This window comes from Sorex fumeus, unplaced genomic scaffold (genome assembly GCF_029834395.1).
Source record: "Sorex fumeus unplaced genomic scaffold, SorFum_2.1 ptg000095l, whole genome shotgun sequence".
Lineage (NCBI taxonomy): Eukaryota > Metazoa > Chordata > Mammalia > Eulipotyphla > Soricidae > Sorex > Sorex fumeus.
In genome coordinates this window covers 14,997,449-15,014,947 of record NW_026606152.1, presented here as the reverse complement: position 1 = coordinate 15,014,947, position 17,499 = coordinate 14,997,449, and the positions used below count along the sequence as shown (strand labels likewise).

General features: G+C 39.5%; 1 non-coding gene and 1 pseudogene across 1 annotated transcript; both read left to right on the top strand.

Moving 5' to 3' along the window:
• The first annotated feature begins 10,525 nt into the window (after positions 1-10,525).
• LOC130040995 (uncharacterized) lies at positions 10,526-10,613 on the top strand (annotated as a pseudogene).
• A 5,297-nt stretch (positions 10,614-15,910) lies between these two features.
• Positions 15,911-16,022, top strand: LOC130041016 (U6 spliceosomal RNA). The gene has a single exon (XR_008795047.1). It is a non-coding gene; the product is annotated as a U6 spliceosomal RNA (small nuclear RNA).
• The last annotated feature ends 1,477 nt before the right edge of the window (positions 16,023-17,499 follow it).

The following is a 17,499-nucleotide window of genomic DNA, read 5'->3' as shown; positions in this document are numbered from 1 at the left end:
AGCCCCTCAAAGCGGGGGTAGGAAGAGGGAGAGGGAGAAGGAGAGAGGAAGAGAGGGAGGGAGGAAGGTTGAGGAGAGATGGAATAAGGAAGGGCAAAGAATGAAGGAGGGAAGGAAGGGAGAGAAGGAGGGAGGGAGGGAGGGAGGGAGGGAGGGAGGGAGGGAGGAAGAGAGAGGGAGGGAGAGAGGGAGGGATGGTGAGGAAGAGATAGAGGGAGGGAGAGAGGGAGGGAGGGGAGAAAAAAGAGAGAGAGAGAAAGAAAGAAAGAAAGAAAGAAAGAAAGAAAGAAAGAAAGAAAGAAAGAAAGGGAGAAAGAAAAGAGAGAAAGAGAGGAAGGGCAAGGAAGGAAGGAGGGAAGGAAGGAAGGAAGGAAGGAAGGAAGGAAGGAAGGGAGGGAGGGAGGGAGGGAGGGAGAAAGGAAGGAAGGAAAGGAGGGAGGGAGGGAGGGAGGGGGAGGGAGAGAGGGAGTAATGGGGGGAGGAAGAGAGAGGGAGGGAGGGAGAGAGGGAGGGAGGGGAGAAAAAAGAGAGAAAGAAAGAAAGAGAAAGAAAAGAAAGAAAGAAAGAAAGAAAGAAAGAAAGAAAGAAAGAAAGAAAGAAAGAAAGAAAGAGAGGAAGGGCAAGGAAGGAAGGGAGGGAGGGAGGGAGGGAGGGAGGGAGGGAGGGAGGAAGAACAAGGGAAGGAGAGAGGGAGGGAGAGAGGGAGGGAGAGAGGGAGGGAGGGGAGAAAAAAGAGAGGAAGGAAGGAAGGAAGGAAGGAAGGGAGGGAGGGAGGGAGGGAGGGAGGGAGGGAGGGAGGGAGGGAGGGAGAAAGAAGGAAAGAAAGAAAGAAAGAAAGAAAGAAAGAAAGAAAGAAAGAAAGAAAGAAAGAAAGAAAGAAAGAAAGAACAACCAGCCCAGGTTCAATTCCCAGCATCCTATATGGTCCCCCAAGCACCGCCTGGAGTGATTCCTGAGTGCAAAGTCAGGAGTAACCCTGTGCATCATCGAATGTGACCCTAAAAGCAAAAAAAAAAAAATTTCCTTAAACAAATTACTTTACAAAAAAGATGTGAAAGGTATTTGCTAGAATACAATTAACATTAGTGAAAAAATTATGCCCACTAGTCAGTAATTTCTAACATTTATTAATCAACAAATGGTTGCTGATTATTCATCAACCATCAACTAATGGTTGAAAACATACTGGGTTTAAGGCAGTAATCTACATACAATGTATATAATCCATTAATTGAAATTTTATATAGATCTACAGATATTCTTGTAACTAAGGCTATAAGACAGTTTACACAGTACTTGTGTAAAAGTGCATACATATTTACCTGGATATATACACTGAGAGATAGCAGTAAATATAATCACTAAAAACCATGACAATCTCAAAATTTTTGTTATTCCTTTTTACAATTTTCTATAATATTTGAATATTTTTACAATATTTAACACTTGTATAATCTAAAATATTAGGGTATATTCACTTTGAAGGGATAAAAAATCATTGGTATAACTTAATTATATTAATATGCAGAAGAAAATAACACTACACAATCAAATAATTCCAGAAGTCCAGCTGCAGTTCTAAGAAATAAGATACTACAGCAGATGTTTGTCCACAGCATGAGGAAAACATGGATGAGCACAAGGGCTCCACAGGACTCGAACTCCCAGTGCAGCTGAGCATACTCCACTAAACCAGAAATGTAGGCCAGTGATATCCCTAAAGGTTATAAAGCCTAAAAACTAACAATAACAAACAAATCCTACACAGGGTTTTTTTGTAATTTGAATGTTATTTGTGTTGAAACACTGGTCCTTTAACAGTTTATAAGATTACTCTTTAAATTCTCTCTTCTTTTAAAAATGATTTCCCATAAGCCCTCCACAGCTCTTCAATCCTACAAGAGAATCTTCAGTCTGAGTAGGTAGGAAATGTGTGTCTTGGTTAAAAGCCTATGAAATCCTAAACTTCACCTGATTTAGGATTATCTTAGTATGAAGTGCCTGTCACCAGAACAACTGCAATCCAAAAAATTTATTTTTTTCTGTCCTGATAAATCATCTGGATGTGTATCATAAACATTTAGAAACTATAACACATAATGAAATAACAGAACTCAAGCTAGACATTTTCCCATGAATTTTTTTAATCAAAATATATGAATAGTTGGAAAACATAAAAAGAAGACCAAAACATATATGAAATCTTTTAACTGTTGGATACAAATATCCAGAGATTTCTAATGTTAAATATATGGATCATTTACTTACAAACTGGATTTCTATTGTGACTAAGTATTTAACTTTTAACTTTTTTTAGTTTTTGTTGCACTGTTTTCATTCTGTTACTTTATATTTTGAATCTTGTTCTATGACTCACGTAACATAAAACATCAGCTTTCTGAAATCTGCTTTCACAGTTTTACCATAAACATTAAAAATAAAACTTAAAAGACATTTGATCAGGGGGAGGATAAGAAAGGGGGGGTATATCGGGGGTATTGGTGGTGGGGAATGTGACTGGTGGAGGGATGGGTGTTTGATCATTGTGTGATTGTAACCCAAACATGAAAGCTTGTAACTATCTCACGGTGATTCGATAAAATTTTTTTAAAAAGCCATTTGGTTCAGTCAAACAAAACAACTACTGTAGTCTGATGTCTTTCATTGGGCTAACTTTAAGTTTTTAATAACAAACTTTGTTAACCACATAGAAATCTTAGAACAAGTGTGTGTCGGTGTGTGTCTGTGCATCTGTATACGTATGTAACCATGTATCAAACTCTATAACAAATATGTGTGTGATACTCATCAAATGTAGCTTTAGCATTTTCAAAAATTTGACTCAAGAAATGAGATTAAGCTGCCAAGAGATTTTTTAAAGCTGAAAAACACATTCTATAATGATCTTCCAGATTAGAGAGTGGATACGTAGTACAGACCAAGCGCACATTCCAGGCTGCTGAAATATTTTACAGTTTAGTTGCAACCTGTTAATAGGAAACAGAAGTTGTCTTCGGTTTTTCACCCTCACTTCCCCATTTGTTATGTTTTTAAATGAAAAAGCCAACCTCAAGCAGCCTGCTGGTGCTCTTGAGAATAAATCAGGTTTTATGAACCTGAATATCTTGCATAGAAAGCACAGGGAACCCTTACGAATGTCTTGCTGACTCATTAATGTTTTTTACATTTATCATGTTAATATGAATGAGTCTGATTATCCCCATTGCAAAAAGCAAAGGCATAAGTTCAGATTTCTGGGCTTTACATTAATAGTTCAAAGCTAGGACCGTGAACTAAGAGATTGAACACAAGTCCCCTCTTAACCTGCCAAAGCACGTCCTCACTGCTGTTGCTTTTTTATGAATCCTCATGAATGGAGCATTAAAGAAAATGACTAAAAGAAAGAATACGCCATGTTCAACTGCACAGTAAAACATTACTTTCATTTTCTTTAATGACATTTTGTAGAATGATGTCAGAAGTAAAGCTTAAAGCAGTTTTTTTCTCAGATGTCTTCAGATAGTTGAGAGAAGTCTTTACACTAAAATTTTCAGCAGTATGATCTTTCATCTTGACTGTTCAGGAACAAAGGATTTACATCTGCTTTAGTAAGTATGCATATGCATATTTTCATGATCAGCTATCAGCTTCGGCTCAAATTCTTCTTGGGGTTCTACTGCAATTAATCAAACCTGAAGCAACATAGTAATATATTAGTCAGAATTCAAAGTTTTAGTATTTAAAAACATATTGTCAAACATCTTAGGTTGTGTCTCCACAATGAACTAAACGAAAATACAGAGAAAATTTCCATTCAGAAAAAAATGTCCTTGTTTATTTAACAAAAGTAACATACTGAATTGTTTTTGTTAACATGGCTTTAGTAAAATATTTTGGTAATATTTACAGTAATATATTTTTACTGTCATGACAATACAATTTTGGGATTATTAACAATAGTAGAAAAAAATGTATTCACTGCACTGAGCTAAGTATTTCTCCAAGATTCCACTCAAGTCTAAATTTTCACAATCCTAATTAGTTTATTAATAAGAACCAAATGGAACTTTTCTTCAGCAACATAAAGATACTTCTCAAAATCTAAAAGGAAGAAGCTGTTTACATTAACTCATAGATATTATACCACTGAGATAAAAAGTGTCTGAAACCTAAAAATAGGAGGAAAATTATAAGGAGCCGTCATACATCATAAAGTACACCTTGATTCACACAGAATCTTTGAAAGAGACTTCCTTCCCATCTTCTCCCTAATCTTACTTCCCACCAAATAACAATTAGAAGCTAAAAAAAAATTGAGTGCCTGCCAGAAAGAGCACTTGCACAGCATCTGCTGAGACTTTTGAAGGCATGAACTAAGCAGGCATTTCTCCATGCCTTGTTAGGCAGAGGTCTACTTGGTTTGCTATAAGCTCAGAGAGCCAGTAAGGGCCTTCTCCAGATCATCTGGTTGACTCTCCATTACAGTAGGCAAGAAGTCTAACTAAAGCATTTCCACATAGTTTCTGTCTCTCTTTGCGTTGTTTTTTGTTTGTTTGTTTGTTTGTTTGTCTGTTTTTGTTTGGGGTCCACACTTGGCAGTGCTCAGGGGTCTTCGGAGAACAATATAGGATGCTGGGGATTGGACCCATACTACATATGCCCTGTACTATTGCTTTGGCCCCCATCAGTTTCTGTCTTACTTTCAAATATTTCAAAAAAAAAAAGAAACAAGATACTCCATAGCAATTCATTGCAAAGCTTAACTAACCTCACTTTGAGAAAAGTCTTCCTTATGTCCAATCTCATCCCTTACCTCTTGCTGAAGTTAAAGACCATTTCCTTTCTTTTCAGCAACAAAGAGAACAGCTGGTCACCAGCCTCCATATAATAACCCTTCTATATTGAAAGGTTTTATTAAGCCACACACCAGTTTTCTTTTCCAAGCTGAATAATCCTAGCATAAAAAGTCCTAATTTTTTTCAGCCTTTAAATATGTTTTTTCTTTTTCCTTTCAATTTTCTTCCTGCTCAAATTTATGTAATGACTGTGGACTACTGAAAATGAAATCTGAGAGGCTGAGGTATTAAAGTTGACTGGATGGGCGGGGTCGGGGGAAGATTGAGGCTTGTTAATAGAATCTAGAGATGGTGAGATGGGAAGACAGAGAAAATTGGACAAAGATATATTGGAATTTAATTCATAAAGCCAAGATAGTCTTGGAAATGTAAGTCTTAGTTGGTGTATTTTCAAAGCTAGCATTGGATAACATTACATTCAGCTGCAAATTTTAGTGAATGTTTTGCCCAAAATTTGGAAACCCTACTGTCCAAGCCACCCTTCAGTAATACTTTAGACTGCAATAAAAAAGCTTGAAAATATAATAACAGGCTTTGAAGAATGCAAATCTCCACTAACTCATCAGCTAATAAATGCTGGACACAAATATTAAAATCACACACCAAGACACATGGTTTGACTCTATCCCAATCTTTCATGTCTGAGACAAACATATTTGTCCTCAGATGGTCAACTGTGCCTTCCAGTTTCAACACAAATTCCAAGTGGCAGAAAGTCCTAAAAATATCAAAATATTTCTTAGAGCACTGTGGGGTCCAATACATCAAAGAATTCCCAAGAGTTTTTTTTTAAGTTTTTATTTTTCAGTTTATTTTTTATTTTTTATTTTTCACAGGAAAGAAAATATTTATTAAGAAAAAAATTTTCTGTGGCTGGAGCAATAGCACAGTGGTAGGGCGTTTGCTTTGCACACAGCCAACCTGGCAGACCCTCGTTTGATTTCTCCACCCCTATCAAAGAGCCCGGCAATCTACCCAGAGTATCTCGCCCGCGCAGCAAAGCCTGGCAAGCTACCTGTGACATATTCGATATGCTAAACACAGTAACAACAAGTCTCACAATGGAGATGTTACTTGACCCGCTTGAGCAAATCGATGAACAATGGGAGGACAGTGTAGTGCTACAATGCTATTTTTCAATTTGTATTTAATAAGAATTTAGATGTAACATAATATGTTACTTATGCCAATTTTAACAAAATAGCATGTCTTACAAGTTCTTATTTCTCAATTATTACATTTCTGCCTTAGAGTTTTTTTTTATTTTTCTTTCTTGGGTCACACCCAGCAATGCACAGAAATTACTCCTGGCTCATGCACTCAGGAATTACTCCTGGAGGTGCTCAGAGGACCATATGGGATGCTGGGAATCGAACCCGGGTTGGCCTCGTGCAAGGCAAATGCACTACCCGCTGTGCTATTGCTCCAGCCCCAGAACTTTTTTTTCTTAATAAATAATCTTTTTTTTCTGTGTCTGCTTTTGCCTGCCACACAACCATTGGGATTTGTGCCAGGCACTGCCAATGCCTCTTTTGCAAACCACAACACTCAAAAGCAGAGAGAGAATAAAAGAGAATGCCCTTTTATTCAGAGGCATAAATATGAAGAGGCAGGGTGGGATGGGGGGGTGGGGGTGGGAGGGATACTGGGATCCATGGTGGGAAATGGGCACTGGTGGAGGGATGGGTATTTGATCATTGTATAATTGAAGCCCAAGCACAAAAATTTGTAAATTTGTAAGTCTACAACTGCACCTCATGGTGTCTCATTAATAAAATTTTTTTTAAAAATTCTCCAATTCAACTATACTAACAGGATCTAGGAACCTGCCCCTTCTGACCTGCTAGGAATAAATCAATTCCAACCCTGAAGACACACACACACACACACACACACACACACACAGAGTACCAAGCGGATACACAATCTTCACCCATTTCACACACTCTGAAGCAGGTGGGAAACTGTCCTGTCACTGTCCTCCCATTGTTCATCGATTTGCTCAAGCGGGCCCAGTAACATTGTGAGACTTGTTACTATGTTTGGCATATTGAATACGTCACGGGTAGCTTGCCAGGCTTTGCCATGTGGGCGAGATACTCTCGGTAGCTTGCTGGGCTCTCTGAGAGGGGCAGAGGAATTGAACTTGGGTCAGCTATGCTGGTTATGTTGGCTATGTTGGCAAGGCAAACGCCCTACCCGCTGTGCTATCAATCCAGCCTAGGTGGGAAACTATAGGGTCTTAATTCAGTGCCAGAATACCTCCATAAAAGTTCTGACGACTCAAAGGGAACTATATCTACACCTGCCTGTTTCACAAAATACCACTACACAATAATTGAAATAGATAACAAAAGCATGAGCAGCAGCCTGTTAATGTAAAATAGACAATCAGGTCAGTACTCAGATAATCCACTGTCACAAAACTCTAAGAGCAATAGGAAGAGAGGAATTCAGCTGCACTGGCGGCAGTGACAGAAGTCCAGGCAAATCCTCAAGTTGGTGGAAGTTCTCAAGCCTGGATGAAAAGGATCTCAAGTCAATACTCTGTACAATGGCAATGGTTATTAAGCAATCACTAGAAGAGAAACATAATAAACTTGAAGAAGAATTGGTTGAGTATGAGAGAAATCATACACTGAGATCAGCTAAAGGATACAACAGCAGGACATAGCAACATAATTCTGAATATGCAAAACCATAAGAGCAAACTAGAACATAAAATACAAGTTACAGCAATAATTAAATAATGAAAAGAAAAGTAAAAGAACGAAAGAGAGGGGGCTGGAGTGATGGCACAGAGGTTAGGGCATTTGCCTTGCACGCGGCCAACCCGGGTTCAATTCCCAGCATCCCATATGGTCCCCTGAGCACTGCCAGGAGTAATACCTGAGTGCATGAACCAGGAGTAACCCCTTGTGCATCGCTGGGTGTGACCCAAAAAGAAAGAAAAAGATAGTTAAAGGATAACACCAAGAGAATGACCATCCTCCCTAAATTATTTGTAGACTCAACATAATCCCATTGCAAATCCCAGTGACATTCTTCATGAATTTAGAATGGTAAATAATAAAGTTTGTGTGGGAGCATAAGACACCCCAAATAGCCAAAGCCATGCTGAGAAATAGGAAATTGGGTGGTATCTCATTACCTAACTTGAAACTGTACTATAAAGCTACAGTGATCAAGCCTAGTTCATTGTTCCCTATTACCCCATATGGTTCCACAAGCATCACTAAGTGTGATCACTGAGCATATATCCTGACCTGATCATCAGGTATAGCCCTAATTTTAACAACAACAACAAAAACCAGCCTAATACTAGAATAATAATAAACTGTCTTGGGGGCTGGAGCAATAGCACAATGGGTAGGGCACTCGCCTTGCACATGGCTGATCTGGTTCAATTCCTGGCACTCTATATGGTCCCCAAAACCCACAAGGAGTTATTTCTTGGCTCAGAGCCTGGAGTAACCCTAAGGACGCTGGGTGTGGTCCACCACACTCTCACCCCCAAAAAACAACTCTGATCAATGGATTAGAATTGAATACCCAAGACAAATAGCCAGATCTATGGTCAACTAATTTTCAGCAAAGTAGCTGAGCACATAAAGTAAAGATAGTGTCTTCAAAATTTGGTGTTGGGGAGGCGGGGCTGGAGTGACAGTACAACGGGTAGGGTGTTTGCTTTGCACGCCACCTACCCGGGTTCGATTCCCAGCATCCCATATGGTTCCCTGAGCAACCGCCAGGAATAATTCCTGAGTTCATGAGCCAGGAGTAACCTCTGTGCATCACCAGGTGTGACCCAAAAAAAGAAAAAAGTTGGTGTTGAGGGACCAGAGCAAAGCATTGGGTAGGGCGCTTGCCTTGCATACAGCCGACCCAGGTTCGATCCCCAGAACCCATATGATTGCCTTGACAGTAATGATACCACGCCCCACCAAGAATGATATCTGAGTGAAGAGTCAGGAGTAAGCCCTGAGAACCACCAGGTGCAGCCAAAAATAAATTAATTAATTAAATAAGAATAGAATTGCCATATGACCAAGCAATTCCACTTCTTCATATTTAAAAACAAAAACATTCAGTCAAAAGTACATACGTATGCCATTATTCACTGAAGTACTTAGTACAATAGCTATGGTATGGAAGCAGTCTAAGTGTCCAATGACAGATGAGTGTATAATGAAACTGTGGTATATATACATAGAGGAATACTATGCAGCTGCAAGGAATGATGAAATCATGGAGTTTAGTCCAACTTGGATGGATCTAGAAGATATTATGTTACGTGAAGCAAGTCAGATGAAGGACTAATTCAGATGATCCCACTTAGCTGTGGTATACAGAATAAAAGGACAAAGAAATATAAGTCTTCAAACAGGGGGATACTAAGTTTCCTTGACCCTAGATTATAAAAATGAGAAAGAAAAGAAAGAAATTGAGGGAGGAAGAAGAGGCAGATGGGACAGGGGTAGAGGTATGAGACCTAGGGCACATTGGTGGTGTAGAGGTGTGGTATAAAGTATTTTTAAAACAACAGAGCCAACAACACTGTAAGAATGAGATCTAAACTGCAACAACCTAACTTAAAAATGTTCCTGTCAAGGATGCAGGCTGGAGGTGGGAGGGAACCTGGGACACGGTGGAGGGAAGTTGTCACTGGTGATAGGATAGATGTTGGAACACTGTATATATGAAACTAAGCTATCAATAACTTTGCAAATCACAGTGCCTTGACTTAAAAAATTAATAAAATTTTCAAATAAAACAAAAAGAGAAGTTCTCCCCAAGTATATGTGATTCAGTATGTTTTTCTCAATTGTAGGTCAAATCCCATTCTTAAGAGGACAATATGTCCCAAGCAGAACCCTGACAGTCAAAAAACTCCATAACCCAACCACTGCCACATGCTCAAGGCCACTCTTCACGTGCTCAGATGAACCTCACACAAGAGGGAACCAGCAGAAAAACCTAGGTATGCGGAATCCGTGACTGAGATCTCCAAGCCCTCTCAGATAGGCACTGGGCCTCCTCCCCCCAGCTTCCCAGTAGCTTGGCAGTCACACCCACAAACTAGCCCCAGCACCATGTAATCTCATCAATGGCCAAGACCCAGAGATTATAAACTAAAGCTCTCAAAAGAGAACAACACAGAATGTCCTGGAGTGCATAGCCACATTTGTGGCTGCATGACCTCTTATACTCTAGCCCACTAACTTACCAAAAGTAGCACACATTTCTTTGGTTGTAACATACTTACTTGTATTCTTTTATAAACAGGCCATGACTTGGAGGCCAACTACACATAGTAGGGAAAAGGGAGCTCAGATAAAGAGGGGAACACCAAAAAGGTGTTGGGAGGACCCTCCCAGAATGGGAGAAGCATGCTGAAAGTAGACTATAGACCAAACATGATTGCCACTCAATGTCTCTTTTGCAAACCACAACACCCAAAAGGAGAGAGAGAACAGAGGGGAATGCCCTGCCACAGAGCCAGGGTGGGATGGGGAGGATCGGGGGTGGGAGGGACACTGGGATGCATGGTGGTGGGAAGTGGGCACTGGTGGAGGGATGGTATTTGATCACTGTATAATTGGAACCCAAGCACAAAAATGTGTAAGTCTGCAACTGTACATCATGATGTCTCACTATTAAAAAAAAATTTTAATTAAAAAAAGGAAAAAAAATAGAAGACTAGTATGGCCCCTGCACAAATATGACACTCAAATTCGTAAAACATTCCATGTTTTTAAACACAAGCACAAAAGTTTGTAAGTCTATAACTGTACCTCACGGTGATTTACTAATAAAAAAAAATTTTTAAATAAAAAAAATTTTAAAAAAACAGGCCTGAATGGCACGAGAATGAAATACAACAACCTTCACACACTTTCCTCTTTTTGTGGTGGAAAGATGCTTGGTGGTGGGATTGTGTTTGAATATTATCTGTAATGACTATTGTGAACAACTCTATGAAAATAAAATATATAAAAAATTGCAAAAAAAGAAAAAGAAGAAGACAGGGTGCTTTAACTGCTGCCTTCAGTGTTTCTGGGCACATATACATACTGTGGGTGATTCTGTTTTGGGAATGTTTCTTTAATTCACCATCCAGCTGTATGGACAAGTAGGTCTTTCACTGATTGTAAAGGTACTGAGCTACTTATCAAAAACAAATTGTTGCCATCTGTAAAATAAATAACTCAGGGTCTCATAATGAAATTCAGAAATCAAGACAGATGAGAGGAATACTTTGAATATTCAAAGTTTACTTTGCTTTGGGGATGGAGTGATAGTACAGTGGGTAGGGTGTTTGCCTTGCACGTGGAAGACCCATGTTCGATTCTCAGCATCCCATATGGTTCCCCGAGCACTGCCAGGAGTAATTCCTGAGTGCATGAGCTAGAAGTAACCCCTGAGCATTGCTGGGTGTGACCCAAAAAGCAAAAAAAAAAAAGTTTACTTTGCTTTTTTTCTCCTTTTCCAACCTCAGGACTGCAAAAATGGGCCTCTAATCCTGCTGTGGAGTCCAGGGTACAACCCTAACAAGCTTAGAGCATTTGCATTGCAATGCAAAATCCATAGGTGACAAATGAAAGGTGAAGTCCTTTTATCCTTGCCTTCCAATCTGACACCCCTGGTTTCCACAATGGGAAATTTGAGTAACAAAGGACTTGGTACACCATCATGTTCAATAAATGAAAAATGGTCCTAGATTCTACATCATGCCTTATCGGTATCAACACTTTGCTGCAGAAACCTAGGCAAAGAAGAATAACAAGTGTTGAGAATAGCATAAAATGAATTCAGTGGCCATGTGTTCTTTTTTATTTGTTTGTATTTTGACCACATGATTTCATGATGATTTAATGAGTTAATGATTTAATAATGATATAAAGAGGTATTAAGACCCTAACCTGAATTATTTAATTATACCACTATGCATTAGATACATCTATTATCACAATCAACATCACCTTCTTAGAGAAATTCATACTATTTATGAACTCATGACCATAAATCAAAATACATCCTAGTATCAGGTTAAACCTGTTCCCCATTATACCAGGATCTCAACTCTTTGGTCATTGTCATAGACTGAATCCCAACAGTAGGGTGCTAGATTTAAATGGTGTCAGTTGTATTTTAAAATATATTTGTGACACTTCTTTCCTAGAAAAAAATACATCAAAATAGTTGCAGACTCTCCAGAGTCACATAGTCTAAAGATGGAAAAATAAAATCCAGCCAACTTCAACCAGCAGCCAACAGACCACTGCCAGCCCCATGTGTGTAGACAGGATGAAACCACTGGTCTTTCATCTTAGTAATAACAGCCAGTTCATAGACCAATGTGCTTGTCCACAGGTTTTAATAGGTTGAAAAATGCTGAACTAAAATATAGTGCTTGAGTTTATTTAAAAGAATGAATAAAAAAAGAATAAATAAAAAATGTGATTTACCTTAGTGATCATAATTCTCCAAAATCAAAATGCTAAAGTACGCTAAGAGTACAGATAAAACATGGTTGATTACCTTTATTGTCATATGCTTATATTTCTTCCTTAATATGGCCCCTGGATGAAAATCCCAATCCATGAATCTTAAGCTATCTTCCTCTCCACCACTAATGATGACTTTTAGAAGATCAATCAAACAAGACTGTAATTACTGAAATGTAAATAATAATATTCTTTATTTGCTATCATTCTGTAAGGACTTTAGAATTTCCCTGGGAAAGGAAATCTAAGCCAACTAGTCTCAAAACTTAAAAGTAATGTGTAAATTAATCAATGAGTTTACCCTAGTAAGTAAAACCAGAAATATAGTATAAAAGAATTGAAAATTCCAAAACAGGGAGTCAGAGAAATGGTACAGCAGGTAGGACACTTGCCTTGCATGGAATAGACCCATCCTTAGCACACGATATAGTCCTGCAAAGCATGCCAGGAGTGATTTCTGAATATAGAGCCAGGAATAAGCCCTGAACACAGCCAGGTATGGTCCAAAAACCCAAAAATTTAAAATTTAAAAATCTCCATGTAGGGATAAAGAGACAGCTTGGCCTGCTATGTTTCTCATGACAGCATGGAAACAGCACATGTTTCGCATGCTGGAGCCCCATGTTTCATCCTTGGTACTGGTGTCTTGAATATTCCTGAAAGAGAACTCCTGAGTAGTCCCTGAGCACTATTCAGTATGTCCCCAAATCAAATGCACAAAAATTTCCCACGGTCCCTTACAAAGTCTCACCAGAACTAGAGATGACATAGGACAGTAGTGGAATGTGGTGGGCACTTCAATGGTAATGGGGAACAGTAACTTTGCATATCAATAAATTAATACTATTGTACCCAGGTTACTTAAAGTATACATTGTGTGTGTGTGTGTGTGTGTATGTGTGTGTGTGTGTTTAAAGATAAAAGGCAAAAAAGCCAGTCTCAGCAGAGGAATGAAAGATGATGAAGACACCAGAGAAACTAAACTGCTTTCCCCCCCCCAATTTTTCTAACATAATATATTGGACTAAAATTAAGTTGCAAACTGGTACAGTGGTGATACAAATTTTGCTTCATAATATGAGCATTTTAGATTTGGCAAAATGCAGAATAGAGACTTTCGCCTGTATCTTACAAGAAAGTAAACCTAGATGAACTTTCTGCAGGAAAATGGCTATATATATATATACATATATATAGCACTGTATATATATACATAGATAGATAGATAGATAGATAGATAGATAGATAGTAGCACTATAGCACTGTCCTCCCGTTGTTCATTGATTTGCTCGAGAGGTCACCAGTAACATCTCCATTGTCTCCATTGTGAGACTTGTTACTGTTTTTGACATATCAAATACATCACGGGGGGCTTGCCAGGCTCTACTGTGGGGGCGGGATACTCTCGGTAGCTTGCCAGGCTCTCCAAGAGGGGTGGAGGAATCGAACCCAGGTTGGCCGATCCAGGTTTGATTCCCAGCATCGCATATTGTAAAAAACTATGCACGCTGAAGTGTGTGTGTTCGAGGCTCTTAGGGCGGCTCTACCTTACCTTAAGCATTCAGTACTCTAGAGCCACTGTGTGTGGACTGGATAGGGACGGCTGTTGGCCAAGGACAGGCGAAGGAAGGAATGAGAGCCAGGCTGGTTGGTCTCAATAGCCGTTTATTCAAATCTCATCCCCATTCACTCCTGTCTCTTTCTCTCTCTTCTCTCTCCGATCTCGAACCCCCAGCCCACACTTGCAGTCTCGTTAAATCCCCAAAGCATGAGGGTTGGGCTTACACATAGATGTCACAATCAATAGGGGTAAAGTTCTTTCTCTCAGGGGATGCTGCTTCTAGGACAGATTCTCTTTCAGCAGGATGACCCACCCAAGGGCGGAATCCCATGGGTGTGTTTCTCCTCTCCTTGTCCAACAAACGTATAAGCATTTATAATAACAATCATTTAGTATGGACACAGTAAGAGATGCATTAAACTTATAGAATTGCTCTCCTGGGGTCATCTAGATCTCAGACTACAGTGCTCAGGCCAGATTAGTCTTTCCTATTCCTAGCAGGGTCCTAGTCTCATCATTACTTTTGGATCATGACAGTGTTTGTCCATGATTAAGCTCTTAACTTATAGTTAAGAATAGTAGTGCTTTGGCCTGGCCCATTTCAATGCCAGGGTAGCTCAGAGCTTGCCCTGGGTCCCTTCAGTCCCTCATCAGGACCCTGCTTTTGGGGTGCTAGGAACTGAGGGCAACTGAGGCTTAAATTGAGAAAGCAGATGCCCAGAATGAATAATATTTGAAGCCAATTAAATCTCAAGTTACAGAAGCATAATAATTGTCTTCTTGTGTCTATACAAAAGGACATTGCTTTAAAGTAAACTATTCATAAGGAGAGGAGCAAGGCAATATTAAATTACAATACAAGTTTAGTGTCCTAGAAAGCTGTAGTTAATCTCAGACCCACACAAGGCTGAACAGACCAGGGTAAATCAGACGGGGAGTGGGTTGGCCTGGTGTTCATCAAAGCAAAGGGCCTGGCAGCCGCTTGCATCTAAAATTGCCACTATGACCCCAGCTGGACTGCACCATCTCGGGATGGACCTCACCAAGATATAATCTGCTAAAAATTTGGGTATGCAGGTTTTGTGACTGAAATCTTCAGGCTCTCTTGGGCTCGGGATGGGCACCTATTCTCACCACCCGGTACTTCTAGAAGCATCAGCCATCATGTCCACACCCCAAAGCTGCCACTCAGTTAAAAAGCTACTCCGTCTTACCTTCCTGATAAAAATACTGAACACCCTGAACAAACATGATGACCTCTTAGTACCTGTATTGCAAACCATAATGCACAAAAGTGGAGAGAGGAAGAAGAAAAGTGTGAGCCATAGACTCAGGCTGGGGGGAGGGGGTGTTGGGTTTGATCCCAGTACCCCATATAAGTCCATCAAGCCTGCCAAGAGTAATTCCTGAGTGCAGAGCCAGGAGTTAGCCACACCTCTGGTTGAGGCCCAAAAATTTAGATAAAAATAGATAAATTTTCGAGCTAGAGTGATAGCACAGCGGGTAGGGCATTTGCCTTGCACGCGGCCACCCCAGGTTCTATTTCTATTTCCAGCTTCCCATATGGTCCCCTGAACAGGAGTAATTCCTGAGTGCAAAGTCCGGAGTAACCCCTGAGCATCGCCGGGTATGACCCAAAAAGCACTGTCGCACTGTCACCATCCTCCCATTGTTCATCGATTTGCTCGAGCGGGCCCAGTAATGTCTCCATCGTGAGACTTGTTACTGTGTTTGGCATATTGAATACGTCACGGGTAGCTTACCAGGCTTTGCTGTGCAGCGAGATACTCTCGGTAGCTTGCTAGGCTCTCTGAGAGGGGTGAAGGAATCGAACCTGGCTCAGCCAGGCCGGCTGTGCGCAAGGCAAACACCCTACCGCTGTGCTATCTCTCCAGCCCCAAAAAGAAAAAAAAAGATAAATTTTCAAAAGATCTAAAAGAAAAATTTTAAAGTTTTAATTTTTATTTTTATTTAAAATATTTTTAGTGCTCACTTCAGCAGCACATATACTAAAATTGGAATAGAATTATACAGAGAAGATTAGTATGGCTCCTGAGCAAAGATGACATATGAATTTATGAAGCATTTTGTATTTTTAACATGATGACCTCTCAGTATAAGTATTGCAAATCATAATGCCCAATAGGAGAGGGAGAGAGAGAGAGAGAGAGAGAGAGAAGAAAAGTGTCTGCCATAGAGGCAGGGTGGGGTAGAGGTAGGAAGGCGTGCAGGAGGGATATGAGGAATATTGTTGGAGGGAAAATGTACATTGTTGGAGGGATGGATGTTGGAATATTGCATGACTAAAACCAAATCACAAAATCTTTGTAACTGTACCTCACAGTGATTCAATTTAAAATATTTTAATATGTTTCATTGAATAGAATCTGAAAGCAAATTACAACGTTTGACCAAGTAAACAAAATCCATCAACAATAGAATCCCAAGTATGTAAAATTAAATCATATATGACATAGAATGTAAGAGAAAATTAGAGAGCCCAGGAATAGAATGAAATATATCAAAACATTATTCATTAGCTCTGAGTGATGATAGTGAATCAGTTTTTCTAATTTCATAAACTTTCTGCAATAAATATAGATTACTACTATTCAGATGGGCTGAAGTGATAGCACAGTGGTAGGGGGTTTGCTTTGCGTGCAACCAACCCGGCTGAGCCGGGTTCGATTCCTCCGCCACTCTCGGAGAGCCCAGCAAGCTACCGAGAGTATCTTGCCCGTGCGGCAAAGCCTGGCAAGCTACCCATGACGTATTCAATATGCCAAACACAGTAACAAGTCTCACAATGATGACATTACTGGGCCCGCTCGAGCAAATCGATGAACAAACAACGGGAGGACAATGACAGTGACTATTCAGATAAAACCATTAAATATTCTTTTGTTTTGTTTTTTGTCTGGGGGACAGGACACCTGGCTGTATTCAGGGTTTAATCCTGCCTCTGAACTCAGGAATCACTTATGGAGGTATTTTGGGGTCTACATGAGGTCCAGGCGATCAAACTTAGATTGGCCACATACAAGGTAAATTCCTTAATCCCTATGCTATCTCTCTGGCCTCAAAACCATTAAATATTCTTAATGCCCTAAAAAATGTGAAACTGTCAGCTCAATAAATGGTATTTGCATTTCTAATACTAAAACCTTCTGCTAACATTAGCATTCACTTTAAATACCTGGCAGTCTTACTCTTCAGAGCCTGAAACAAAATTTCTGCAGATGAGTAACCATTTTAGTTCATTATGAAGCACATGTTCTAATGAAGAAGAAAAACATTAGATGAAATGAAGAGTCTTAAATAGCTTATGAAACTGAAGTTCAAAGAGTTAACTTTTTGAATTTTCCAAAAGCTCAAATCTTTTTAATGGAAGAACTAAGAGAACTGATTCTCCAAGTCCAGTATTTTTCCATGACATGATATGTTTTGGATGAAAATCACTGAAACCACAACAAAAATAGCACTTTAAGAAATGTACAGTTTTAAAAAAAAGCAAATAGACAAAATCTGTATGAAGCTTCACTTACAACTATTAAATCAGCAAGATACTAGATTT